The 27,373-nt window shown below is 40.6% G+C and overlaps 1 protein-coding gene across 4 annotated transcripts in view; it reads right to left on the bottom strand.

Annotated features, from left to right (window-relative positions):
• The window catches only part of SMYD3 (SET and MYND domain containing 3), a 446,033-nt gene that overhangs the window by 88,070 nt on the left and 330,590 nt on the right, over nt 1–27,373 (bottom strand). The window lies entirely within an intron of this gene.

Raw genomic sequence — 27,373 nt, 5'->3', positions numbered from 1 at the left:
AATATTCAGCTTGATAGTGTATTCTTCCCTCATACAATCACACAAAGCTAAAGTGGTTTTAGAAAAGAGTGGAGAGGAATGGAAGTTGCTGGCAAGTAGATATAGCCCTACCCCAAACTATCAGACTGAAGTTTCTTGGTGTTCAACCCCAAGATAGATCAGCACTTTGTAAATGGTTAGCAAGTATCATTTTCATGGGCTTAAACGAGAGCCAGAACCCAATTCCGAATGTATTTTTTAAGTATCTGATTTTTTTTTTGGAACAGCTGGGTTTGCATTTTTTTTTAATTTTTTAAGATAATCTCTTGGTCAGTTATCAATGACATACTAATAAAATGTTTTATGTAGAAAACACTGCATGGTACTCCATATACAAGAAAAGTCCCAGGTCTCTTTTGCCTAACATTAGATTATTAATATCATTAATTTTTGTTAGAACAAAAAATGAGCTAGAGTAGTATTTGGCAGATGTGAAAATGAGATTTGAAAGTTGCAGTTTTATCCATAGAGTAATTGCCCAGGACAGTAAATGCACACCTCTATTTTAAAGGTGAACTTTTAAAACTGAACAATTTAATAGTATATTTTATCCTATAAATTGACAAATTATTATTTATGAGAGCATTAACCGTATGGTGAAAATGAAATCCTCTTTCAAAATTTCTCATAAATTCTGACAGCAACGTTAATTTAAATAAACGTACATGCAGTAGGGCATGTGTTTTTTTAAACGGTTAGACAATACTTTGATTAGTCTATTATTTATGTAACCCATTCAAATGTTCTTGATCAATTACCAGAAGCATACATCTTAATTATTTCTTCCCTGCTGGCATTGGATATAAAGCGTCAGGCAACTTCTGAGCAAAGATTAGTCCATTTAAAGTGGCAGTTATCCTAGTCCTAAAAATATTGACTTGATTTTGGTATTTATTGAAAAAATAATGCCTTCCAGGTAAAAGAGAAGCTTATGTGGACCTTAGTTCTTTCTAATGGATTATGAAGTAGCAGAGGTCAAACATCTCTTAGAACTAAATGAATCCCTCTTCCTTGCAAATCTCCTATTATTACCATAAAATTGTTTATATTAACAATATTGAATTTTTATCATTGTAGAGTTATAGAGGCTGTTTCACCATTTTCTATTAAAGGTATGTATTCTATTATGTGAAGAGTTTTACACGCAGAAGTCGCAATAGTTTTACTTTTTCCTTTTCATAAACATGCATTAACTTTTTATACCAGGATACATGTGAAGAAAAATGTAGGAAGAATGGATGCTCTGAGATTCAGACATCAAGAGCTTCTTTCAAGAGCAGTTTGCCGTGAGGCACTTCTTAACATCTCTGGTTTAGATATTTTCACAGTATGCAGTTGCATCTCAACATCCCAGTGAGGTAGTGAAATACCATCTAATTTTTAATTATTTGCAGTTTCAAATATGACACTGGGAATCCAAAGTATAGAGGGCCAGATCTAAAAAGGTATTCAAGTACAAAAGCACAGGCAGAAGTCTAACTGGTCCCATGAATTTTGAGCTACATGATTTTGTGCACAATCCTACCAGAGCCACAAGAAGTTTCAGGTGCTATGAGGTTTGATTAGCCCCTTAGGAGACAATCTTTCCCCCCGTTTAAACTCAGGTATGAAAAAAACAGTGATACAGATATAAAGTGTATTACCAATAGTAACCTTTGTTATGGCTGCCTTCTGTCCTCAGCAAGTGGAGAGAGAGGAATCGAGATGGTGGTGGTGGGAAGAAGATCGCATCATTTACAGTGTGAGAAATCCTGATACAATGACAATCCTTCATGGACAGCTAGCAGCTGGTAACAGGTATCAAATATGAAATCCCCATAGTCTGTCAACTAAGGATGGGATGGGTTGTTTGTTTTCTTTTAGATTTCTAAAAAAGTCTCTAAAAATCTACTGAATCTCCTCTACATTTCTATTTATGTAAACTTTTAAGAGGTTTTAAATCTCAAAGTTAAAGATCAGTCCTACCAAGGGGAGTTTTGAGATTTCAATCCAAAAGTCTACCACAGGAGCTGATGTTGTAGACCACACCCCCCAAGAAACAAATGATGAAGAACGCATTTCTTTTACAGAACACCTGAAGAAAAATTCATTTTCCTAGCTTCCCAGGATTCACAGACATAGCACAAATAACAGCTAAATTTGGAGTATCTAACACTGCTGCAGGAGAGCACCGGTAAGCTGTTTGTTCCTGAGGCAATTGTTTACAAATCAAAATCTACTGGGACTGGAAGTTGACTAACTCCATTTCTAGGGAAAAAAACCCAAGGCAAAACAAACAATGTCTTTCTAATGCATCACACTATTTCATTCAGGTTTCATGGTTACCTTGTGCTGTCTTTTTTCTGCCTTAACTGACCCAACTTACACTACAATAAGGTTGTAGTATCTGCTGCTTCAAGAAAAGGGTTCTTCCTTACAAAGGCATGGTCCTTGTCATCTTAACCCCTGCAGAATCATTCATCTCAGTTATTTAATTTGTGCTGTTGTTCAGCTTGTCCCTTCTGATTCCTCTAAAAATTCCTCTCTATTCAGCTACACAGCACTAAAACTGCATATCCACATAAGGAGACAGAACAGAGTACTCACAGAGTTTGTTATACCCACAAATAAGGAAAAATGCCCACATATTTCAGACCTTCAAAGTTGCAAAGATGAACTCCTTGCCATTTCCAAAATTTCTGAAATAACACATCTCCCAGCACAAGAACTGAGGGAAAATTCTCAGGGCAGAGTACAGACTTTTCAAACCTCCACAATGCAAATCTTAGGAGTATCCTAGAGCTCTCAAGGCTTACCATCATAGCCTTATTGGCCATACAGTTCACTAACAATTTAAAGAATCAGTTCTCAGTGTTTGAGTTGGCTCCGTGGCAATAAACCCTGCAAGTTTATTTAAAAGGAACTGCCATTTCAAACAACAAACAATATTATATAAACTGATTGAATTAAATAAAAAGATTTGCTCTTTTGAGAGACTGCACATGTTTTAGAGAGGTATCCTGTACTCAATAAGGTAACCTAAGTAGAAGACATAATCTTTCCCAGACTGGTAAACACACAGAGAGTAAACCAACTTTACTCACTGACCATTATTCTCAGGCATACTATATCAGCAAACAAAAATTACTGCAATCTGTTAAATTTTATTTCCTCTCCGAGTGACGTATGAAAACTCTGTAATTTACTCTGTAAGGATGTCTCTGTTCTCAAGACGTCTGGAGCTACTGTCTGAGCAATCTCTGTGTCAGACCCACAGTCTAGTGGACAGCCATGAAGATTTATTTCAGTCTTTGAATTTCACAGGGTATGAAAGCTTCAGTTTGGCAACATACTGAGTTGAATTTGCTTTCAGTTCAGACCTGATTCATATTGCTTTATATGATGGATTTGCATTTGGGTTAAATAAAGCAGACCCAGACTTGATAGCAGGACATTCCAGATTTGGAATCTTGGACACTAAGACAATGAAAAATGTCAATAAGGGAATACGGGAAAGAAAACAAATCATTATTGGCTAACACTTGTTGCGCAGATCAAGTTACAAACACCATGACTAATAATTAATCATTTTGTCTCCACGTGTTCCTGTATGTTACTGCAACAGTGAGGCAGCTCTTATAACATGCGTAAGAAACCCTCACAAGAAGGACTACCAAAGGGTATATTGCACTGATAGGGTCAATATAGTTTTCAGCTTTGATATACAATGACTCCAGCCATCCCTGTAAATGGTGTGTCACAGCTGGTGTGTTCTAACCCACCACCAGGAAGAAAGCCATGACTAACACTTTTTTTCCCTAATTTATGAATCTAATGTAATGTAAATTAAAGATATAAAAAAAACCCCCAAAACTTCACAGATTATTAAGTTTTTCATTCACACCAAAGCTGGCTGGGTATTCCTGGTCATTGGCAAATATTTAACAAAAGATGTTGTAACCAGTTCTCATGTTGACAGGCTTCTCAAGAGACTCAAACATCATCCAAGCAGAAGGGACGGGCAGCAAATGCTATGAGAGGGGCGCACTAATTCAAATGACCAAGACATACCCCAGAGACCTTCTAGCACCACTACATCCCACTATAGCTCTGCACCAATAGCTCTTTCCCACTTGAGGATGAACAGATACCAGGCACAGATGGTTGATAGATCTCAAATCTGCTAATGACTTCATTTGGCACATGGAGTGCTAGAGCAACAGTGCTAAACATGGCAACAGTGCTAAACTGTAAATGCACAATATGCCACGGCAGTGACAGACCTGTCAAGCCCCTCTTTTGAGTGTATTTCACTCAGCTGCTCCTGGCCACAGCCCATGACACCCAGGGTTCCCATGCAGGCAGAGCTTCTCGCTCTGAAACCTCAGCTCTGTCCACTGGACAGGACATTGGAGAGGGACACAGGAGGTGGGACAAGGTGGTAAGGTGTCTGCTACCAGAATGCTCTGCTGAAAGGAGCCCTGTTACAAGGCACATGTGCAAAGTAGACCTTTGTGGCTTATACATACATGCTTGCATGTTTTACTACATCAGGAACTTTGAATCCAATTCTACATTGTATTGTACTCGGGACGTACCTACTGGCTTCCACAGGAGTCACAGAACCAAAACTTGATGAAAGACACCAGAAGGATCAAAATAAACTGAGAAAAAAAAAAAAAAAAATTCTTTGGAGGTTTCTTCCAGACAGAAATCAAAACATATTAGAATGGCTTTGGGAAAGCTTTATCTTATTTAGATTTTCAAACTAAGGAAAGGGTACTAGTAGTTAACTGTTTGTGATACTTGCTCAGAAGCCAAATTTTGCTGTAATACCATGAAATCTGGAGAAGTTACATTTCTTTCAAACCACGACTGAATTCTCAAATATTTCATTTTACTTCAAGAACAATTCATCCTATTAATCTCTCGTGCCAAAACATCAGTGTTTTGGCCGAATTAGAGACTACCATTACCTCAGAGCTAGTTACAGCAAAGATGTGTATTTCCAACTGTTTTCTTAGTTCTTCATCTTATGTCTTTGGAGAACTTTCTTCACATCAACTATCAATATTTCAGGCCTTTTTTGCTATCATAGCACATAAAAGTTTCTGACAAGTGTGCAGAATAAAGGTATTCCTTGAAGAGGGCTGTCACCACCCACAGGGCAGTAGACCAGAAATTTGGCCTGACTTTAACAGATGATTTAATGCAAGTGTGCTTCAGGCATCCTTTTTTAGTACTCAGCTAAGTGGTGCAATTTTGATTGGAATGGAATGAAAATAGGTCATTGCAAATTACCTCCTCTCTTCTTAAACCCACACATACATCTTCAATCTTTCAAATAAAAATATTTAGCTATGCAGCTAAATATATTTGATTACTAAGAATGTCAAAGCCATCATTACTAGGACAAATGTTATGTTTGCTATGGGCACTTTTTTTTTTTTTTTTAAGTGTGTGCAAGATGTAGTTACAAACCTGAGAGTTGAGAAGGTAAAGCCTGAAACACGCAAAAATATTGCACTCTTTGGGTAAAATGAAGTATCTTGAAGTTTTGTAGAACTCCCATTAAAAGTTTTGTGCAACCTGTCCTAACCTTTTCACAAATTTCTCCTCTGACAAGAGTCAGCAAGTCTCATGTTCCCTTTGGTGAATTCTAGCTTTTACCCAGCTCTGCAAATGTTATTATTCTTCCTGCTTTTTGGAACAGAACTGAAATGCATCTATTTCTGGAGAAGAACTGGAGAGACAGAGCTGCAAAGGCACTAATGGATCATATTACAGTATGGTTGCAGCATTTGGCATTATTAATTGGAGTGGAGTAGAGGCATGACATCCTTCTCTTCATCCTCATTTTCCTACTAGTAACTCCACTCCTGTGAAGTGGGGCAGAGTTACTAACTTGATTTCAACAGCCACTGCATGCCCACCTATTGAAAATAAACTGCTTGTTTATTGAATGAGATCAAACTTCATGGGCATCCAGGAGTGGTTAACTGACTTTGTATTTGCCTTGCCTATTTTGTTACAGATAGCTGTTTATCTGCTTTGCAATGGTATATTAAAAAAATAAATACTGGACTTAATATGAAAAATTATGTTGAGATTCAGCTATGGTTGCTGGTATGAAAATTACATAGGCAAAAGTAAAAAATTAATGAATTAGTCTTGTATAACTTCATCTAATAATACAGGTGGAATAAATTACTGTCATCTCATTCCATTACCCAGATGATTTCCTCATACCAGATTCATAACTGCTAGGCAGCCTGAGGTGAGATGAAACCTAGCCTAAATGTTTCAGGGTTTGCCTACTTTATTCTCACAGATGCAATGTAATTGTTATTCCTTCTGGAGGTGCTTGTTGAGCTAGACCTTCAATTATATTTACCTCTTGAAGTTAATCAACCATAAGTCTTTGGATTTTGTCTGTTGGGCTATGTGGATTTTTGCCTTTCTTTCCTCTTCTCTTTTTTACTCTTTAACTATTGCCCAACAATATCTTTTCTACTGGAGGGAGAAGTGGGGGGGAAGATAAAAATCTGGGGAAAACTTTTTTTCATGCCATTTGTTTAAAATTGTTTCCATCAGGAAATTTCTGAAAGCAGAAAAGCTGAGAATGTTTGAAGAGGAAGAAATTTCAAAGAGAGTAGAAAAAACCTGAAATGTCTCTTCCAAAATGTGATGGCATAAAATGAGTATTTTTAAAATCTTAAAAACTTAAACAAAAATAAAAGGTTTGATTTTGAAAATTCATCTGAAAAGGGCAACAAAATCATTAATCTTGATGAATTTAGAAATGTGGAAAGCATTTTCTTTTTTTTTAGAAAATCCCCACATTTTTTCTAATGATTTTTTCATAAGTAGCATGTGGCTTTTGAACCAGCTCTAGTGTCACACTGCTGCTTGAGTTACAACCTAAAACAGAAATGACTGGAGAGTTTTAGAACCAAACCTAAGACTTTTTTTCTTAGTATGGTGAAAAAAATACACAGAAACCACTCATGCCAGCATACGACCCTGTAAGCCTGTATGTGTCCATGATCACTGCAAAGCAAAGCTAACTACAACCTGCTTTGTTTTGTATTAACCAGACAAAATCTCAGGCTCTTGTAATGTTTGCCCATTGAGGCCCAAAAGAATACTGATATCACTGCCAGTTCCTTCCATTTTTCTTATGCCTTTTCCCTACACATAAACAACTACTACTTTTCTTTTGACATACAGTTTTATAAAAAGGAATAAGTATTGTTCTTTTTACCAAATCGTTAAACCAAAAAAATAATTTAAAAAAGGATTTAAGTTTTTAAGATATTTGTTTTTCAACTTATTCCTATCATTCAAACTAGGTGACATTACTGCTGCTAAAAATCAGTGGGCCAGACACACCCTTTTGTAAATTCATCACCATCAGTGCTCTAAATCCCTTTCTCCCCATTAAAGGCCTTTGGAAATCAGTAAATTAGGCAATAGGAAACATGCACTATGTTCTTTCAGATAGTTCGCAGATCAAACATCTGCTGAGAGCAGGTCATTTAAATTACATGCAAAAGTATAATTTGAAAATTACATGAGCTGTTCACAAAATGCCAATGTAGAATTTCATAAATAAAATACTGTCCTTTTAAAGTTTTTTAGCACTTGATTAGCATATGCCTGCAAAATGCTTTTGAACTCACCCTTACTCCTTCCTTCCACAGACAGCATATGAACAGTGCTGTCAGACACAGTGACTGATGCTACTGTACCATAGGAGATGTTCTGCATGAGACAGGCTAGAGCCGGCCAGTGAATAGGAGAGGAGTACCAGCTGATATTCATCAAATATATTAAGTCCAGGTGGCAATTAGAAGTTTAACAGGCCAAAGTAAAACTGTGAAACAAAAAGCCCACTATGCATTTAAACCTGAAATGCTAAAATACCCAGCTGATTGTCTTAATGAGAGGTCTTTGGGAAAAAAGGGGTAACTGCCTATTAAAGGCACTGAAGAGATGGTTAAATCCAGACCATGGTTCTAGATCCCTTTCTGACTGAAAGGGAAAACTGATTACGCTGTGAGCATATGCGCTGGCACTGAAGGGTGAATATGACCATATCAGAAAATATAAGTCAAACTCCATTTCCTTCTCAGGACAAAATAGAACAGTATTACATTTAAGGTAAAGCTGTGATGTGATGTGAGGCATAGAACAAATTGAAGCTAAAGCAGTAATTTTAAAACCTGTATAACTCAATTACTCAGTATTCAAGGAGTTCTTGGATTTCTATAGGATGTGTGCATTATTAGTATCTCTGAAAAATCAACTCCCTGAGGGTTTCCAGCCAGCATGTTTTGTTTTCTACATCTCTATTTTTTGGGCTATTTCAAACATTGCTCTGATCAGGAAACAGTTGAAATAATTTAATTTTCGCAATTCCATAACATTGGACATGTTTAGTCTCAACACAGTACATACGCTTCTAGTTACTGTGAGGCATAGTTTTCATGCTGATGCTACTCATTTTCTCATTCCCATAATGCTAGTCTGACATTCTTGGACAATCCTATTTGACAATAAACCACAGTCAGTCAATGACTTCTAAAAATACCAAAGACAATTTGCTAGCATAGTGCACTAGATTTGACCATATTGGGAAGTGACAGGGAGTTAAGTCAGAAAAAAAAGAATAATCCTGCTCTACTCCTTTGGATTCACAGGGTGCCTTTGGCACCTAGGATCTAAAGCAGAGCATCTCAGGGCTGCATTTCCCATTGGTAGGCCGGGGTGGGGGATTTTGCTTGAAGAAGCTCTGGATGCTACAACCTGTTCCATTCAGAAATGCCTGGGTAGTCGGTACCGAGTAAGAGGAACATCGCTTTCACATTTTTTTTTTATTCCTTTGTGACTTTTCAAAGTACTAGTAGAAAATAATTGTTTTGTTTCACCAAGAGAAGGAACCATGGACATATTTGGGGTGGTTATATGGAAACAAGGCTTACAGCACCCACAATGCCTGTACCCCAGAAACTATTAGAGAGAAGGTCACAATCCTATCCATCAGGATTCCTTAGCAGAAATGCCATTACTTCAACAGAACAGATAATAACTCTCAGTATATTGTTCTACTTACAACTGAATAGAATAGATTTTCCTTTGAAACAGCATTTTCCTTTACTGTACTAGATTAGTAGTAGCCATTATACAGATTTTCTGTATTGTTACTATATGCTATTACTAGTTAGGAAAAAACACAATACTTGAAGGCAGCATTAAGATACACTTTCATTTGAGTAAGAGGCACAGAGTAAAGAAAATATAATGATTTACTCCAAAATAAGCTCATAAATTAAGCTCAGAGAACTCCTAGTCAATATGAAATCAAACAATGAGTTGACAAAAGAACTGTAAAATAGCTACATATAGAATAGCTTTTAATAGCACACCTAGAATCATAATGTGCAGAAAAAGTTGGGAAAAAGCAGAACTCCTGTGTATGCTTCCTACTTAACGAACTCTCTTATGGTGTACAGACTGTAAATTGGTGAGAAAATGGTCAAATAACTGCATTATTTGATCTTTCACTCATTAAAAAAAAAGAAGAATTTAATTTTGAAAAATTTCTACCAGATAGCTTGGAAATGCAGAAACAAAAGAAGGTTAGACAAACACTACGTTGAGCTCACAGTTCAAATGCTTATGGGTAGCTAACTAAAGTTCACAGACCTGTATGTAATTGCTGTCTACAGGAAATACTTGCATTAGTGAAATAATTTTCTCCTCACTCCTTCACCTTTGCCCTACCACAAACTCAGCAGCAAAGAAACCTCCTAAGAGCATTTCTGTGATGAACAGGACTTTCCCCACCTCTACGAGATGAACTAAATCTTAACAGCCAGGAATAGAATCTGTCAACTTCTCAGAAACATGATTTTAGCAAGTATTAATTGATAACGGATATACTTTTATACAAATAAGCTTGAAACAAAATTATCCACTCCCTGTTTATTTGTCCTTGTTTAGGCTTCATGTGCTTTTTGAAGCTTGTAACACAAATAAGAGCACAAAAGTTGCACTTATATTAATGTAGATTGGCAGTGACTTCAGTGGCATCAGATGACTTAAAACAACAATTAGGTAGGAAGAAAGTACACAAGTTGAACTAGAATCAAAATTCCTGTGAGCATGGAAATTGGGTGATCTAACTCCATGTGGTTAAAATTCTGTACATTTCAGACAAAACAAATCCTTGCCATTAAACATCTGCAAACTTTCGGTTGCTTAATTCTTAACCTAAGCTCTTTACCACAAATGACTTAAGTTCACATTAAATACTAAAATAAAAAGACAAAAGTTTAAAAAAACCCAGACAGTGGATGTGATATCATTAAATAGCCTGACTAGTCAAACTTGAAAGCTGAGGAAACATTTTAAAAAATAACATGCAATTTTGTTTCACTCTTTTTTTTCCCCTAGCTTGAGATAGCATGAAAGGCACTGAAATTGCATTTATCAAAAATGTCTGTGTTTTCCCAGCATTCAGATGATATATTGCCATTTACAAAGTGACTGCCATAACCATGTATTCTTTCATGTGAAAGTGACACTTTTGCCTACCAACAAGTATCAAAATTTCTTTACAGGAAAAGTTGTATCATCTTCCCTCATATATGCAAGACCAGGAAAATAAATAGCAGTAGTATACCTTGGAAAGCTGATGCATACCAATATGCTTTAATTTAATTTTCTTCATCTTACAATTTCTAAGCCAATTCAATTTTTTCATAACCCAGATTCATGATTTCAGAAACTTTAAGAACAAGACGTGACCTCTACATTTCAAAGTCCAAACATTCACTACAGTTTGAGAAAATTACAGTGGTGTTGCGTTATATATTTCAAGCAAGAAAGATGGCTGAGATGGCTGTGCTGGCTTTACAAAACTAACTAGAGATTGACAAAATACCCCTTTGATTCACACCACTCTCCTAGTGCTTCATGCTATTTTTTTCTGATATGCAGATTCACTCTCAGCAAATCTTTATTTACAGTTTTCATACTCCTTACTTTGAGCTTTTTTTTCGTTTTGTGCAAACAGATCTTTACATATACCCAAGACAAGCAAACCAGCTAGATAAAGAGTGATTTCAGCAACCAACAAGAAGCAGCTGACATTTCTATTACACCTGACAAAACCCAGGGTGATGGGAAAGAACCTACTAATTTTTGGTCACAACAATACTAGTGGATCCTAGCAAATTCCTCACCTCCACCTCCAATGAAAACTTTAAGTTTATACCTCTAAGCTCTCTTAAAGACATCACAGAACTAAAAAAAGTGCAAAATTGGATCAGAAATATGATCCACAAGGCACGAGGTTATTGAAATTTACTGTTGTGTTTCTCCTCACAGTATGCGTTTTGAGACTGACCCTCCTCCTTATGGTCATACTGTTTTTACCCAAGCATAATGCCAAAAACCTACATGCCAAAATACATTCTTCCTTCATGAATTAAGACTTTTAAAATTCAATATTCTGGCTATGATTATTTAAGAGCACATTTTCCTTTCATCTAGGACTTACCTGATTTGACTGTCTATGAAAATTTTACCTTTAAATTGTTATATTTTCATGAATAGAATGAGGTAAAACTAGAAAGTAATTCCTAAAACTAAGATGTTTCACCCTACGGATCCATTCATGATACAATAAGAACTTAAAACAAAAAATGCAAAATCAGACTAGATAAGGTTTCATTGTTAGCTCTTGTTATGAGAACCATATGAGAACAAAGTAAACTTGTATCTTTTTTCACCAACAAATGTGGAAATAATTCTCTTTTTTACAAGTTATGACAGAAAAGAGTAACTTGTTCCATTAATTCCTGTTTAAGTTACAATTAAAATGTATTTTTAAAGTATTTGACATGCTGTGCTACTCTTGGCCATTCATCTCAAACATAAATCAGCTATGTGAAATTATAAAATTGTAAACTTTAGGTCATCTAACAAGAATTTCAAATATCAAGCTTTCAAACACCGAATACTTCCACTTTTTTTTTTTAATAGTGAGCTCATCCTAATGAAAATGCAAAACATTTTGGAAGTTTGAATCATGATCTAGCCTTTGTGACCAGTCTTTCCAGACTGGGTCCAAGTGTTTTCCCCATAAACAGTCACATCACCTTGTCAGTGAAGCTGAAACAAGTGCCCGTTTTCATTGGCAAGGCTCTTCCTAGCCATGAATGAAGTGCCTACTTCTCTTAAACTTCTTTGTTATTATTTTTTGACATTTTACACTTACTGTGATAGCACTGCATCAAACAGTCTATTGAGCTATTACCACTTGATGGATCATTTAAATCATTCATTCAGTTTGTGTAAGATATTAAAACCAAATACATGAAAATTATCCCTTAGGACAAAATTTAGACTTCTAAATCTGTTTCTCCAAACTACATTGCCAACCCTCCAGTTACAAGTCCATGATTTTTAACAAAGAAGATAAGAAGCAGGAGAAGGAAAAGTAACAAACAAAAACTATAAAATGACTGAAATAAGTAAAGAGAAACAAAGTAGAAGCCAAAACTACAGGAGATAATGCATTCAAAAAACAAGTTCAAACAGATAACTTGCTTCTTAATGAGCATTTATTAACAGTTTGGTTGTAGAAAGAGTATGGAGGAAAGGACCTAGCAAAATACCAGTCAAGGCCAATGGCGCTTAATTTCCACCACCTGTTGCTCAAAGGTGTTACAATACGCAGGCCCTAATAGAATATAGGTAAAGATAGAGTTTTGTTTTAAAAATTATTACGCATCTTAATTCATTAAGCAGTTTGTATTGGCTTTGTGTGGCAAGGTTTTGGTAGCGGGGGGGTGGTTACAGGGGTGGCTTCTGTGAGAAGCTGCTGGAAGCTTCCCCTGTGTCCAACAGAGCCAATGCCAGCCGGCTCCAAGACAGACCCGCCGCCAGCCAAAGCCGAGCCCATCAGCGATAGTGGTAGCGCCTCTGGGATAACACATTTAAGAAGGGGGAGAAAGTTGCTGCAACAGACAGAAACAGCATCCGGAGAGAGGAGTGAGAACATGTAAGAGAAACAACCCTGCAGACCCCAAGGTCAGTGCAGAAGGAGGGGGAGGAGGTGCTCCAGGTGCCGGAGCAGAGATTCCCCTGCAGCCCGTGGCAAAGACCATGGTGAGGCAGGCTGTCCCCCTGCAGTCCATGGAGGTCCACGGTGGAGCAGATATCCACCTGCAGCCCATGGAGGACCCCACGCCGGAGCAGGTGGGTGCCCAAAGGAGGCTGTGACCCCGTGGGAAGCCCGCACTGGAGCAGGCTCCTGGCAGGACCTGCGGATCTGTGGAGAGAGGAGCCCACAGAGCAGGTTTTCTGGCAGGAGTTTTGACCCTGCGGGGGACCCACGCTGGAGCAGTGTGCTCCTGAAGGACTGCATGCCATGGAAGGGACCCATGCTGGAGAAGTTAATGAAGAACTGCAGCGCGTGGGGAAGGACCCATGTTGCAGAAGTTCGTGGAGGACTGTCTCCCATGGGAGGGACCCCACGCTGGAACAGGGGAAGAGTGTGAGGAGTCCTGCCCCTGAAGAGGATGAAGTGGCAGAAATAACATGTGATGAACTGACCGCAAACCCCATTCCCTGTCCCCCTGCACTGCTGGTGGGGGTAGGTAGAGAATCCGGGAGTGAAGTTTTGCCCAGGAAGAAGGGAGGGGTGGAGGGAAGGTGTTTTGAGATTTGGTTTTATTTCTCATTACCCTACTCTGGTTGATTGGTAATAAACTGAGTTAATTTTCCCCAGGTTGAGTCTGTTTTGCCCATGACAGTAATTGGCGAGTGATCTCTCCTGTCCTTATCTCGACCCAGGAGCCCTTTGTTATATTTTCTCTCCCCTGTCCAGCTGAGGAGGGGGGATTGATAGAACAGCTTTGGTGGGCACCTGGCGTTCAGCCAGGGTCAACCTGCCGCACAGTTCTAAGCAGCAATCTCTGACACAGTACTTGCCCGTAAGCACCTGCTGGCGTGCTCTCAAAGGTGCCAGTGCGGCTCACCTGGTCAGCACCTACACATGGAAATTGCACTTTCAACTCTCTTGTTGTAGGAATAACTGAATGAACGAGTACTGATACCTTGATTGAATAATGATTCTCTTCTGCTGCTTTATGAGTAAAAAGTTTGTTTAAGATTGTCACCTAACTGTACAGACTAGTCAGACATTTGAAGATGGAGAAATAAACCTTCTTGCTTTGCTCTTGTTTGAGAAAGAGGCCCTGCCTATGCAAGCACTTACAGAGAAGTTTTGTTTTCAGCTGAGCTTTCTCACTAACCTCAAAAGGGTTGCTCACAGGTTACTGCTGCCATTTCTTACTTGCTTCAGTAAGCCACCCTGCAACCCACACCCCACAAATGGTTCATCCATTCGCTTGAGTATTGCTATCCTAGTTGTAACTAGTTGTGTCATACTATGTCTAAAGACCCTGCAGCGTGACTACTGTAAAAAAAGGTAATTTTAACTTTAAACTTATATTTTATTGAATAGACATGTGACTTTCATGCAGAATCTGGCCATTGGGAGGATTCCCCAAGCAGAAGAGTCAGTGACAGCCCCAGGACCTGTGCACGAGATGGGAACATGACAGTAACTGTGTGGGGCTTATTGGTAAACACATCACTGAGTAATACTTGATAATATTTAATTAAATGAATGCAGAAGTCTTTTATCAGAGGAAACATTGAAGTGAAAAACCAAGTGAAGCACACTCAGTCTAACTATAGGACAAGAACTAAAGGATGATCTGTTTGTACCACAATACTTCCATGAGACTGGGTAACAACAGCAAAAGGCAGGAAAGCTGACCAAGCTTTAGGAGAGCTGCATTAGTACTGACATGTGGAAAGATAGAAGCAGGGATGTTTTTTTCAAAACAAAAATAATGATTGAACTTCTACATAAAAGCCGTTATTTAAAAAGCCCTATTTATACAAATCTGACAAATTTGCTCCAAGACATACAAAGAGATGACTGCAAAATAAAGCTCACTGATATTTACTCAGAATTCTCTCTGCCAGATCTCTGTACATGACTATGAACATATTCTCATGTTACTTCAGGTGTTTGTCTAAAAAAAGACACCTTATATAACAATATGGTCTTTGGCAGAAATTTAGCCATAAAGCCACACATTTTGCAAACCAAGTATCCATAGTACCTAACTGCACAATTATTGAACTTGGGTATTATCAGTTCTAAAATTATTCACAAACAAAAATGCTACATATTTGAATTAATAAACATCTGAGACTGTACATTCCCTTCATTTCCATGAGTAAAAATGTTTATCCTAATTAGAGCTGAGCAAATAATTTTCAACAAATCATTTACCCTCCAAAAGCAGTTTTTGTCTTTACTTTTGGAATCCCTGAAAGCAGATTATAAAACTGTCAAAATTCATTCAAAGTCAGCTCTAATCTTTCTTTCTTGTTGTTGCAATTTTTTAACTCAGTGAACCAATCATGAACTAAGTAGTAAAAATTCACACTCAAATACTAAAATTGTGACCGTTGTTGAGTCTGCAGACACACTGGCTGACTTAGAAACTGAAAATACTGTAGCTTATTGTGATTGCATTGCAGCATAGATGCTAAATGTAAATCACAATCCCAAACACAAGCTGGAAGAAGCCCTGCCCTAGAACAGTAGCAATTAATGGAACAATGAATCTTGGAATATATTCATTCTTTATTTTTTAGCCCACACAGAAATTGTCACCTAGACCATCCTGAGAATCATGATTTTGGGGAGTAATTTTTCTTTACTTCTCCCATTATCATCTTGTTATTGGAATAACAACTACTTAAATGCTTTCTGAAAAGAACCGGGATCAAAAAATAATAATGCTTCAAACTCAGGAAGTAAACTAATGGAGCATTTCATCAGTAGGGAGGAAAAAAAGGTAATGCTTTTGGAGATTCTTTCCTCACTGCAGCTTCTCACAGAGCTTCTTTCCTGCTTCTTACTTTGGCAATTCAGTTTTGTGACTAGAGGTTGAAACCAGAGTTCAGCAGGCCTGAAATACTATTATTTGTCTGTATATCTGTAGTTTTATATTTCTATTTGCTCAAGGACATCAAACAATGTATAGACATTAATTAATTGTTATAACAGCCCTGTGAAGAATGGAAATGCAGAACTAAATCATAAAGAGGTTGAATGTAACACCAAGGCCACAGAGCACATCAGCAGCAGTTTGGCATACAAACGAATTTGTTCTAGAGGCTTTGACTGTATCCAAAAGGTTTACAGTTAAGAAGAAAAAAACCCTTAATGTTCTTTGGAAAATAACAGGAGCATAAAATCCACAACTGAAATGGGATTCCCGGCTTTGCACTTCCCTGTGTCACACGGTGATGGTGCTGTGCTGCAGTACAGCTGCAGGCACAGCATTGGTCATGTTATGCCAGTTAAGGGGCCATGTATTATTTCATGTCTTCTGTCTTGACTACATGATGCTGTGAAATTGGCTGGTAGTTCCAACACCCTTCTCTTGCACATTTTTCAGTCTGCATTTGCCTTTCCCCATTTATGCAGATTACTCCTTGCCTGTTAACTGCCATTACAGAGCGAACTCATCATATAGAAAACAAAAAAGTGAGCAACGCAAAGAGGAAAGAACTCTCATCAGCAGCCAAAACCTATAAAGCACGAGAGCACTTTTAAAAGCTCAGCCATGAATCAGGAAGGGAAATCCCTGAAGAACTGAGGACAAGAGCAACCAAACTAGCACAGAGAGGCCGTGCAGCCCACCTCATCCACTTGCTGTAGGACATTCGCCATCCTGACACTGCAGCCTGCCTTGGCAGGGGTGATTTTGCCTCTGGGCATCTGCAGCGCTGACAGTGAAGGGGTGCCCACGGCAGGGAAAGGCTCGCCTGGGCCCCACCGGGTGAGGGGGGGAAGCAGCGGCAGTGGGGGGCTGCCATGGCTACACCCTCAAACGCAGGTGACTCTGTCAGGCCAGGAAGGCACCTAGGAAAGAGCCCAGCACTAAACTTGTCAGGCCCCAAATTTAATACTAAACCCAGCTCGGCCGGTGTGCTTTTTGCGTGCCCTGTTCGAGTTCATGTTCTCAAAGCACTTGTACTGGGAGCTGAAAAGCTCCGAGTCGACGCCTGCCTCCCGGCGAGCTGAGAAAGTCACCTGCCCCCCGAGCGGAGGCTGCCTGGAAGGGCCCTCGCCATAACAGTCACCAGGAAGCCCCGAGGCTGTCACAGGTCTCCCTGGAGCAGTCCGCGTATAAACGTGGCAGAGCTGCCTGTCAGGGCCCTGAGGACACCAGCCGGCCTCTCCCAGCGCCTCCCCCACTCGCCCACGGCCCAGGAAGCCCATTTCAGCACCCCCCGCCCCGAGACCATCGGTCCCTGCTGCGGCAACATCGCAGCACGGCCACTCGCCAGCTCCCCGCAGCCCCGCCCTGCCACCGGCCGCTGGGCCGGGCCCGCCCGGGGCCCACATCCCAGCCTCGCCTCAGCCTGACCCCATCCCCAGGGAGGTGCAGGATACCCAGGGCTGGGGCTGCCCCGGTGCCCCCCGGCTGCCCTGCTCCTGGCTGGGGTGGTGGGACGGGCCCTGGCTGCCCGGCCCTGCCCTGAGGTCTCTGGGCAGCCCCTGCCACCCCCAGCGCTCAGCCCACGCAGTGCCGGTTTACAATACTTGCTTTCTTCAGTGAATCAGGTCGTGGCAAAATACTGCTATGAAAAGATACAGTACTTAAGACATAATCACAGCAGAAACATAATTATGCCAGCCTGACAGCAAATACTTTCCGTTCCTCCTCCCCACCATCCACGACGGAGGAATACCGCCAACAAACTACTGCAGAAAGCAGGTTTAGTAGAAAACTAGCGCGTAAACAGAGGTCTCCAAAACAGGTGTCACAAGAAAACCACAGTGATCCTGGAAGAATTTAAATGATATTTTTTCACTGAAAGAAGAAAATGTGACAAGATCTAAAAGGCTGTCTTCCCCCTTCCCCTTCTTCCATGAGGAAATAGCCCTCAATAGTCAAACTTCTGCTGTCACAGAAGAAAAACAACTCGTCATCAACCGTATATTTTCCAAATTATATTCCCCTTATATTGAAAGCATGTGCACTTTCTGGCTCCTATGCAAGTTATCTATATGAATTTTAGAAAAAAATAAAGTATTTTTTAGTCTGGAAAGTGAGAGAACTAACACATGTAGGGCATATATAGATGTATGTAGGAAAACAATGCATGTGGGAAAGTAATGTATGTAGGAAAACATTCACTGCTATTCATTTTCAGTGGACAAACAATATGAGCTGTTTTTCTTGGAGTCATTGAAAGTGCACAATGAAATCTATGTTATTTGCCACTTCAGGAGGAGTAGGTTGGGATGAATGGTAACTTATTTCCATGGCTTGCTTTCACAGTAGGCCCCAACTAGAGATTCTTAATTCAAATCCACATGCGACTTTTTAAAAGCCATGAAAAAAAATACATGGTCTATTTTGGTTTCAGATCATAGGCACATTTGCTCAATTTTACATCATATCTCAAAAATAATTTCAACAAATTTCTGGTGCTCTGACACCCTCATAGATGCTTTTACAGGTATGCAGACTGCTGTCAAAGTGTGCTATATAGCCTTCTGTGAATAATGCCGAAAAGTATTGCATTGTGCTTCACACGAATCATAGTCTCACTGGAAATACGAGTTTTCCCTTCTAGGTATGGTCCATAAGCCTCAATAACAACACCAAGTAAAAGAAAAACACAAATTCTTGCATGATTCATGCTGGTTGCAGGAAGTCTCCCTCAGTCTTCGTGCAAGACATAGCTGAAAACAACTCCATAGATGCCATGAATTTAAAAGAGTGCAAAAGCGTTTACAGCAGCAGACAAGAAGCTTCCTTCTCAAGCAAGTAAGATTTTAACAAAAGTATAGTGGTTTGAGTTAGATAGCACCTGACCATACATTTTAGCAAGACAATATTTCTTCTGGAGATTATAACTGAAACAAGCTCTGGCTTAGACAAATAAGAGGACAATATCCTCCATGGGAAGGAGAAAATGGGTTTGACACTGAACACTTCAAGGATAATCTGTAAACTAGATTCAACTGATGGTTTGTCAGAAAATGCCATGTTGCACAATCCAAGTATTTTACAGAAATGCCAGTCTCATTCAATTGTTGCTGTTATACCGGAGAGCACATTTAGCTTGAGCAATAACCTGTGTGAGGTTTGGGGAGTCTTCTGAATTTTTTTTCCAGGAATTTCCTATTTGTAAGAAAATTTTTAGAATGAAGGCTCATTCTAAATTGGCATGAGTTGGGCACTTGGAGCTCAACCAGCTACATCACTACAGAGCACATCCAACATCACAAATAAAGACATTATCATAAAACTACAATAAATGTTTCTAACAGTGTTGCTAAACAGGCTGCATATCATACTATTGGACTAATTTGATTTCTCAGTTGCACTAATAACCAGAAGACCCTTGCACTAATGTAGCCATGCTTGTAATGATTAGGCCCATCCAACTTCTGAGACCCAGTAGGTGCTTGCAGTACTGGACCAGTTCCTCGGCTATGCTTATTGGCACAGTTCAAGCTGATTTCAGACGGTACTGTTACAATTTGTAACAGTGAAGTATCCATCAGATAGTGACAAAAATGTAACATAATTAGGAAGGAAGTTGGTTGCTTTCTTTGTAATGTTAAATATTCTACCTAGGCCCAACTCATTTGCTGAATTCTTTTTGTCTGAAATTCACTCTCCTTTCTTTTTGATAGGAATCTCTGTTAAGGTTAGAATGAATTAAACATTATCACAAGAAAGAAAATGGCAACAAGAACATTAATTGGTAATGACAGCAGCTTCATGATATCCTTTTTTAATGTACAGCAGTACATTTGTCAAAAGGTGAATTCTCTGCTCTGAGAACATTAAAACATAAAACCAACCAACTCTTATATGGACTTTAAGAAACATCATCAAACTGATCAAATAAAAATGTGTAAGATTTATCACGGAAGCCCTTGACCTCCAAGACAGCTTTTCAAACCAGTTAACCTTCTGTCTTGAAGTAGAACAATTTTCTTATGCTTATCTCAGACTGTGTGGGTGAATGAATGAAATCAAGCATCTGTGAATCTCTCACAAACATACTATGTCTCTGTTCTCAGGCTCTAACAGCATCTCCTGGTTTTTTAAACCAACATGCCTGATGAATGATACAGTTTTCACCATCATTTTAAATATTCAAAAGAATGTGCATAATTATTTTCTAAAAATATACCAGATACAATCTTTGTCTAGGTTTTTAAACTGTCTAGCTGGAGCCCTAGTTTGGCAGCACTGACTGTAGGATCTGAGCACTTCCCAACTATCAGCCTGCACTCTGTATTCTGGAAGCCTGTCTTGTCCCAAAAGCTCCTCCAACAGCACGTGTCTGTTTATGGTCCCATTCTGAAAATCTGTTTCTTCTGAGGCTCTGTGGCTATGCAGAGCTTCAATGATATCCAAGAAAACACCATGCCTGTGTCAATCTATGTGTCTTACAATGGATAAAGGAATCTTAAGTGAGCATTCTGGCTCATGCCTTGCCCTTCCTTCTAAAATGTGCCAAAACTATATGTATATAGAGCCATTTAATAGGGAATAGTAACACTTCCAAGACTTCCAAGGAAATTCTACTGTCCTTTGGTTGCTTCCCCATTTACTTTATCATGTTAGTTAGTGAATATAGAGACGTCAACATCTAACACTGTTTACTTCAGAAAACACAGAAAACTCAAAGGCAGCAGAGAGGGTACAGAGGCCACACTGTCCCCAAGGACAGTGTTCAATGCCGGTGCCAGAGCAACCATGCTGGCTGGTGTACTGCCATGCACCTGCACCGGAAACAGAATCTAAAACCAGCAGCAGCCTCCAGTGCCATACACACATAGAATCATAGAATCATAGAATCATTTCGGTTAGAAAAGACCTTCAAGATCATCAAGTCCAACCATTAACCATGCCCCCTAAACCATGCCCTGGAGTACCCTATCCACTCGCTTTTTGAATACCTCCAGGGATGGTGACTCAACCACTTCCCTGGGCAGCCCATTCCAATGTTTGACAACCCTCTCAGTAAAAAAATTTTTCCTAATATCTAACCTAAATCTCCCTTGCCTCAACTTGAGGCCATTTCCTCTTGTCCTATCTCCAGACACCTGACAGAAGAGACCAACACCCACCTCACTACAACCCCCTTTCAGGTAGTTGTAGAGAGCGATAAGGTCTCCCCTCAGCCTCCTCTTCTCTAGACTGAACAACCCCAGATCCCTCAGCCGCTCCTCATAAGACTTGTGCTCAAGGCCCCTCACCAACTTGGTTGCCCTTCTCTGGACACGCTCCAGCACCTCAATGTCTTTCCTGTAGTGAGGGGCCCAAAACTGAACACAGGACTCGAGGTGCGGCCTCACCAGTGCCGAGTACAGGGGAACAACCACCTCCCTATTCCTGCTGGCCACACTGTTCCTGATACAGGCCAGGATGCGATTGGCCTTCTTGGCCACCTGGGCACACTGCTGGCTCATATTCAGCCGGCTGTCAACCAGCACACCCAGGTGTCTCTCTGCCGGGCAGCTTTACAGCCACTCTTCCCCAAGCCTGTAGCCCTGCATGGGGTTGCCGTGACCGAAGTGCAGGACCCGGCACTTGGCCGTGTTAAACTTCATACAATTGGCCTCAGCCCATCGATCCAGCCTGTCCAGATCTCTTTGTAGAGCCTCCCTACCCTCAAGCAGATCGACCCTGCCTCCCAACTTGGTGTTATCTGCAAACTTGCTGAGGGTGCACTCAATCCCCTCATCCAAATCATCGATAAAGATATTAAACAGAACAGGGCCCAACACAGAGCCCTGGGGAACACCACTCGTGACCCGCCGCCAACTGGATTTCACCCCATTCACCACGACCCTCTGGGCTCGGCCATCCAGCCAGTTTTTCACCCAGTGAATAGTGCACTTATCCAGGCCACAAGACGCCAGCTTCTCCAGGAGTATGCCATGAGAGACAGTGTCAAAGGCCTTGCTGAAGTCTAGGAAAATAACATCGACAGCCTTTCCCTCATCCACTAGGCGGGTCACCCGGTCATAGAAGGAGATCAGGTTGGTCAAGCAGGACCTGCCTTTCGTAAACCCATGCTGACTGGGCCTGATCCCCCTCTTATCCTGGAGCTGCCGTGTGAGTGCTCTCAAGACAAACCGTTCCATAATCTTTCCCGGTACCGAGGTCAGGCTGACAGGCCTGTAGTTCCCCGGATCCTCCCTCCGACCCTTCTTATAAATGGGAGTCACATTGGCAAGCCTCCAGTCCTCTGGGACCTCCCCTGTTGACCAGGAACGCTGATAGATGATAGAGAGTGGCTTGGCAAGGACCTCAGCCAGTTCCCTCAGTACTCTTGGATGGATCCCATCAGGTCCCATAGATCTGTGAGTGTCCAGATGGCGTAACAGGTCCCTAACTAATTCCTCCTGGATTAAGGGGGGTATGTTATGCTCTTCATCCTTACCTTCCAGCTCATGAGGTGGAGTACCCTGAGGATGACTGGACTCACTATTAAAGACTGAGGCAAAGAAGGCATTAAGTACCTCGGCCTTTTCCTCATCACTGGTTGCTACGTTCCCTTCTGTATCCATTAAAGGATAGATATTCTCCTTGGGATTCTTTTTACTGTTAACATATTTGTAAAAACATTTTTTGTTGTCCCTTACACTAGTGGCCAGATTTAGTTCCAGCTGAGCTTTCGCCTTTCTAATTTTCTCTCTGTATGATCTAACAAGATCCCTGTACTCCTCCCAAGTTGCCCGCCCTTTCCTCCAGAGATGATAAACTCTCCTTTTTTTCTTAAGTCCTAGCAAAAGCTCCCCATTCAGCCAGGCCGGTCGTTTTCCTCGGCGGTTTGACTTGCGGCACATGGGAATAGCCTGGTCCTGAGCCATTAAGATTTCCTTTTTAAAGAATGTCCATCCCTCCTGGACCCCTTTGCCCTTCAGGACCGTCTCCCAAGTGACTCTCTCAACCAGTGCCTTGAAGAGGCCAAAGTTAGCCCTCCGGAAGTCCATAGTGGTGGTTTTGCTGACCACCTTCTTTGCCTCACCAAGAATTGAAAATTCTACCATTTCATGGTCACTAAGCCCAAGACGGCCTCCAACCATCACACCTCCCACCAGTCCTTCCCTGTTCGTAAACAACAGGTCTAGCAAGGCTCCTCCCGTGGTTGGCTCACCCACCAGCTGTGTCAAGAAGTTATCTTCCACACACTCCAGGAACCTCCTAGATTGTTTACTCACTGCTGTGTTGTATTTCCAGCAGATGTCTGGAAAGTTAAAGTCCCCCACAAGGACAAGGGCACACGATTCTGAGACTACTGCCAGCCGCTTGTAGAATGATTCATCCGTCTCTTCAACCTGGTCAGGCGGTCTATAACAGACTCCCAGCACAATATCTGTCTTATTGGCTTTCCCTCTCATCCTCACCCATAAGCACTCCACCTTGTCATCAGAATCGTGTAGCTCTGAACAGTCAAAACACTCCCTAACATAGAGACCCACCCCACCACCTCTTCTACCTTGCCTGTCCCTTCTGAAGAGCTTGTAGCCATCCATTGCAGCACTCCAGTCATGGGAGTCATCCCACCATGTTTCCGTGATGGCGACTAAGTCATATCTATCCTGCTGCACAATGGCTTCCAGCTCCTCCTGTTTATTGCCCATGCTGCGTGCGTTGGCGTAGATGCATTTGAGCTGGGTCATCGAATCCACCCCTAACATCGGCATGCTGCTCCCAGGCTCATCTCTGGTGCACCTAGTTTTATCCCTTGCCCCCTTCGAACCTAGTTTAAAGCCCTTTCTATGAGCCCTGCCATCTCATGAGCAAGGATTCTCTTACCCCTATGAGACAGCTGGACATCATCTGTCGCTAGCAAGCCCGGTGCTGTGTAAGTCTCCCCATGATCAAAAAACCCAAAATTCCATCGATGGCACCAGCCTCTGAGCCACGTATTGACCAGGTGTGTTTTCCTGTTCCTTTCAGTGTATTTCCCTGCCACTGAAGGGATTGAGGAAAACACTACCTGTGCTCCCGATCTTTCTACTAATCATCCCAGTGCCCTGAAATCCCTTCTGATTGCCTTTGGATTCCTCTCTGCAGTCTCATCACTGCCAACCTGCACAACTAGCAATGGGTAATAATCAGAGGTCCGAACCAGACCAGGGAGTTTCCTGGTAATGTCTTTTACCCGGGCCCCAGGGAGGCAGCAGACTTCCCGGTGGGATGGGTCAGGTCTGCATATCGGGCCCTCTGTCCCCCTTAAGAGGGAGTCGCCTACAACAATTACCCTCCTTTTTCTTTTTTCTGAGGATGTGAGAATGCGTGGGGATGCCTGACTGGGCTTAGGCACCTCCCTAGATAGGGCTTCATCTACACCCTGATCTTCACTGGCCTGGTCCTCAAGTTCCAGAGCCCCATACCTGTTGAGTAGGGGCAACTGGGAAGGTGAGGGAGACCGGGAGGGGATTTGCCTGCCTCCCCGAGCAGGGACCTGTATCCATTCCCCTCCATCTCTTAGGTCCCCTCCTGCCTGGTGGCAGGAGGGCAGGGGAACCTCCGCTTCTTGCGGAGCCTCCATCTGCTGCCCCTGCCTCAGGGATGGTAGGGTCCCTGAACAAAATTCATCTTCTGAAGTGTGTAAGAGTCAAGTGTGTGACCTTGTATTGACTGACACTGTCAGATGAATCAGAGTTTTAGACAGCTTGTAAGCAACTTCAGACTTCATTGTGAAAAAATAAAATTACCTAGGTATTTAAAAGAAATAGATTGTAAGGTATGGTCAGACAATCACGCACTGCATAGTGACTTAAATTAGCCAGAGTTTACCTGTCATGAAATAGAAGCATGCAACAATCAGTTACTGCATCTCTGTTCAAGGGTGGTAACTTCTTAAGACATGCTAACTTAATCATTTACAATCATCTACTCACAATACTAATTTACATGACATTGCTTCAGCAAATAGATTACGCAGGTTGCAAATGACCTGCAGGGATGTTATTGTACTAGTTAAAATTTTCACAATGAAAATTAGGACAGGCTCTTGGCTATACACTCAGTCACAAATCATTATTCTAGTGGTGCAGAATGTAGAATACATAACGTACAAATAGTTCCAGAAACTGTGGCACATCAGTAAAAATATACCAGCTACTGCCTTCCTGATTTTTTTTTTTTTTGCGGTGTCACATATGAAAATAAAACAAAAAGGTAGCAAATATAGAAAGAGAGTGATAAAGACAGTGAGTTAGAGAAAAGACGTGGTGTTGTTTGGCTGCAATGCTCACTAATTCTTGCAGTAAAGGAAGAGTAACTGAGAATCTGAGCATCAATTTTCAAACCTTTGACTTGCAGTGTACTTCCTCGGTGGCTTTGGGCAAATCACTTACCCTCTCTGTGACCCAGAGCTCTGCATTTAATAGAAATAGTCTGATCCAACTCTACAGCTCTGTATCCCAGTTTTCTTTGTTTTCTCCCCATCCTGTGAGGATTACAATATCATTTCATAAGAATGTGATGCAACAGCAACAAAAAGCTCAGACCCTTTGTTCTTGTTTCCTACAACTTGCCCTAAAGTCACACCCTGTTTTCTGCAGTAAATAAGCCCACAATCAAGTTACAGCCAAGCCTCTTGGAATGTAAAATCTCCTTGCCTGACATAAACCCAAACAAGCTAAATATCAGTGTTTCAAACATATCTGAACTGTTAACCAGAATTAACTGACTTTTTGATTAGACTGTCTCATATGGTTGACAGACAGATGCCAATTTCTCAAACACTGTTTTGTAAAAACATGAAAAACATATCCAGAGGTCTTTCTTCGATGATTTTGGATAATTGTATCTTCTCTTTTTTATTTGTAAGAACAATGACCTTCTGTAATGTTGCTTAATCAACTGTGATTTCCAATTAGTCTAGCAAAGAAAACAGCAAGTTTTCTTAAATGTAGCTGTACAAGGTAGCAGCATCTTGAGTGACAGATAAAACTACTACAGTTGTGCTTATTGTAAATGAAGTATTCATCAGTGAAAGACTGTTTTAACTCAGTTATACTTCCATTCCAGAGGAAAAAAAAAGTATAAACATCAAACATTAAATGCTTAAAGAAACTCTCAGTGGTTTACGGGAAGAATGGTATGAGAGAAAGTTCTCTCAAAAGAGGCCCTGAATACTTGCTGCAATTTTACTTGCTTGAAACCAACTGAAATGAGGAGTTGTCTTGCCCTTAATAAGATCACAGAAATGTAATCATGAAACAATGCCATCACTGAGCAAACAGATCTAAATTTTTTTTTACTGTATGTGGTAATGTGTGGGTAAGAAGTGATGAATTTGCATTCCTTCAAGAAATTGCTTACTAATGTATCAAACATTCCCCAACAAAACTAGTTCATGTATTGAGAAGTAAATTCTGTCTTTAAGGATCATTTTGTCCTTGGTCTTTAATGCCACCAGAAGAAGTTCGGAAGAGGATAGTAACATCTGCTATCATAGGCAGATGCCCAGTACTGCCATGACTAAGGTCTTTCTTCTTTAGCATCTGGGCTGTAATATTCAAAACCATCATGTGCTGGCATTAGAAGGACAAACATTATGCTTGGTCTCTGAACATGCTGAAAGGTGTCAAAAAAACCTGTTAGTTTGCTCATCAGCACAGAACTAGGTAAAACCTATCAGCTGTCCTGCAACCTGTGATGCAGAAAACCAACACTACTTATCCATTTTCAGCATTAGAACAGTGGAGAAACACATTCCCCATGTCCAGCACGTTAGCACAAGTTATAACCCACAAGCATCTAACACAAAGCTCATGACACTCAGTGGAAAAACTCCCACTGACTTGAAAGTGTTTTGATCCAGTGTTTTCATATACAAGCCTGAGAGCTAATGATTTGCAGAAAACAAAGAAAGAGAATACATTTTCATACTATTATTTTGTCAGTTCTTTGGCAGAATAACATCTACGCTCTAAAAAAGGAATTTTCTCCCTCCCATTCCTAAGGACTTTTCCTCTAATTTTTGTTTATAATAATTATATTTTAATAGTAATCACCTTTGTAAAAAACAGATTATAATCTGTGAAATATTTGCTATGTTATTAAACAGCTTTTCCACTACTGCTGGTAGAAGACTGTTTTCTTGACAAACAATCATATATACACCAAAAAATCACTGGAAAAAAAAAATTCCGCATTAAAATAATCTTCAGCAGTAACCTAGGGCAGTA

This window comes from Harpia harpyja, chromosome 13 (genome assembly GCF_026419915.1).
Source record: "Harpia harpyja isolate bHarHar1 chromosome 13, bHarHar1 primary haplotype, whole genome shotgun sequence".
Classification (NCBI taxonomy): Eukaryota; Metazoa; Chordata; class Aves; order Accipitriformes; family Accipitridae; genus Harpia; species Harpia harpyja.
This window is presented reverse-complemented; position numbering and strand designations above follow the sequence as displayed.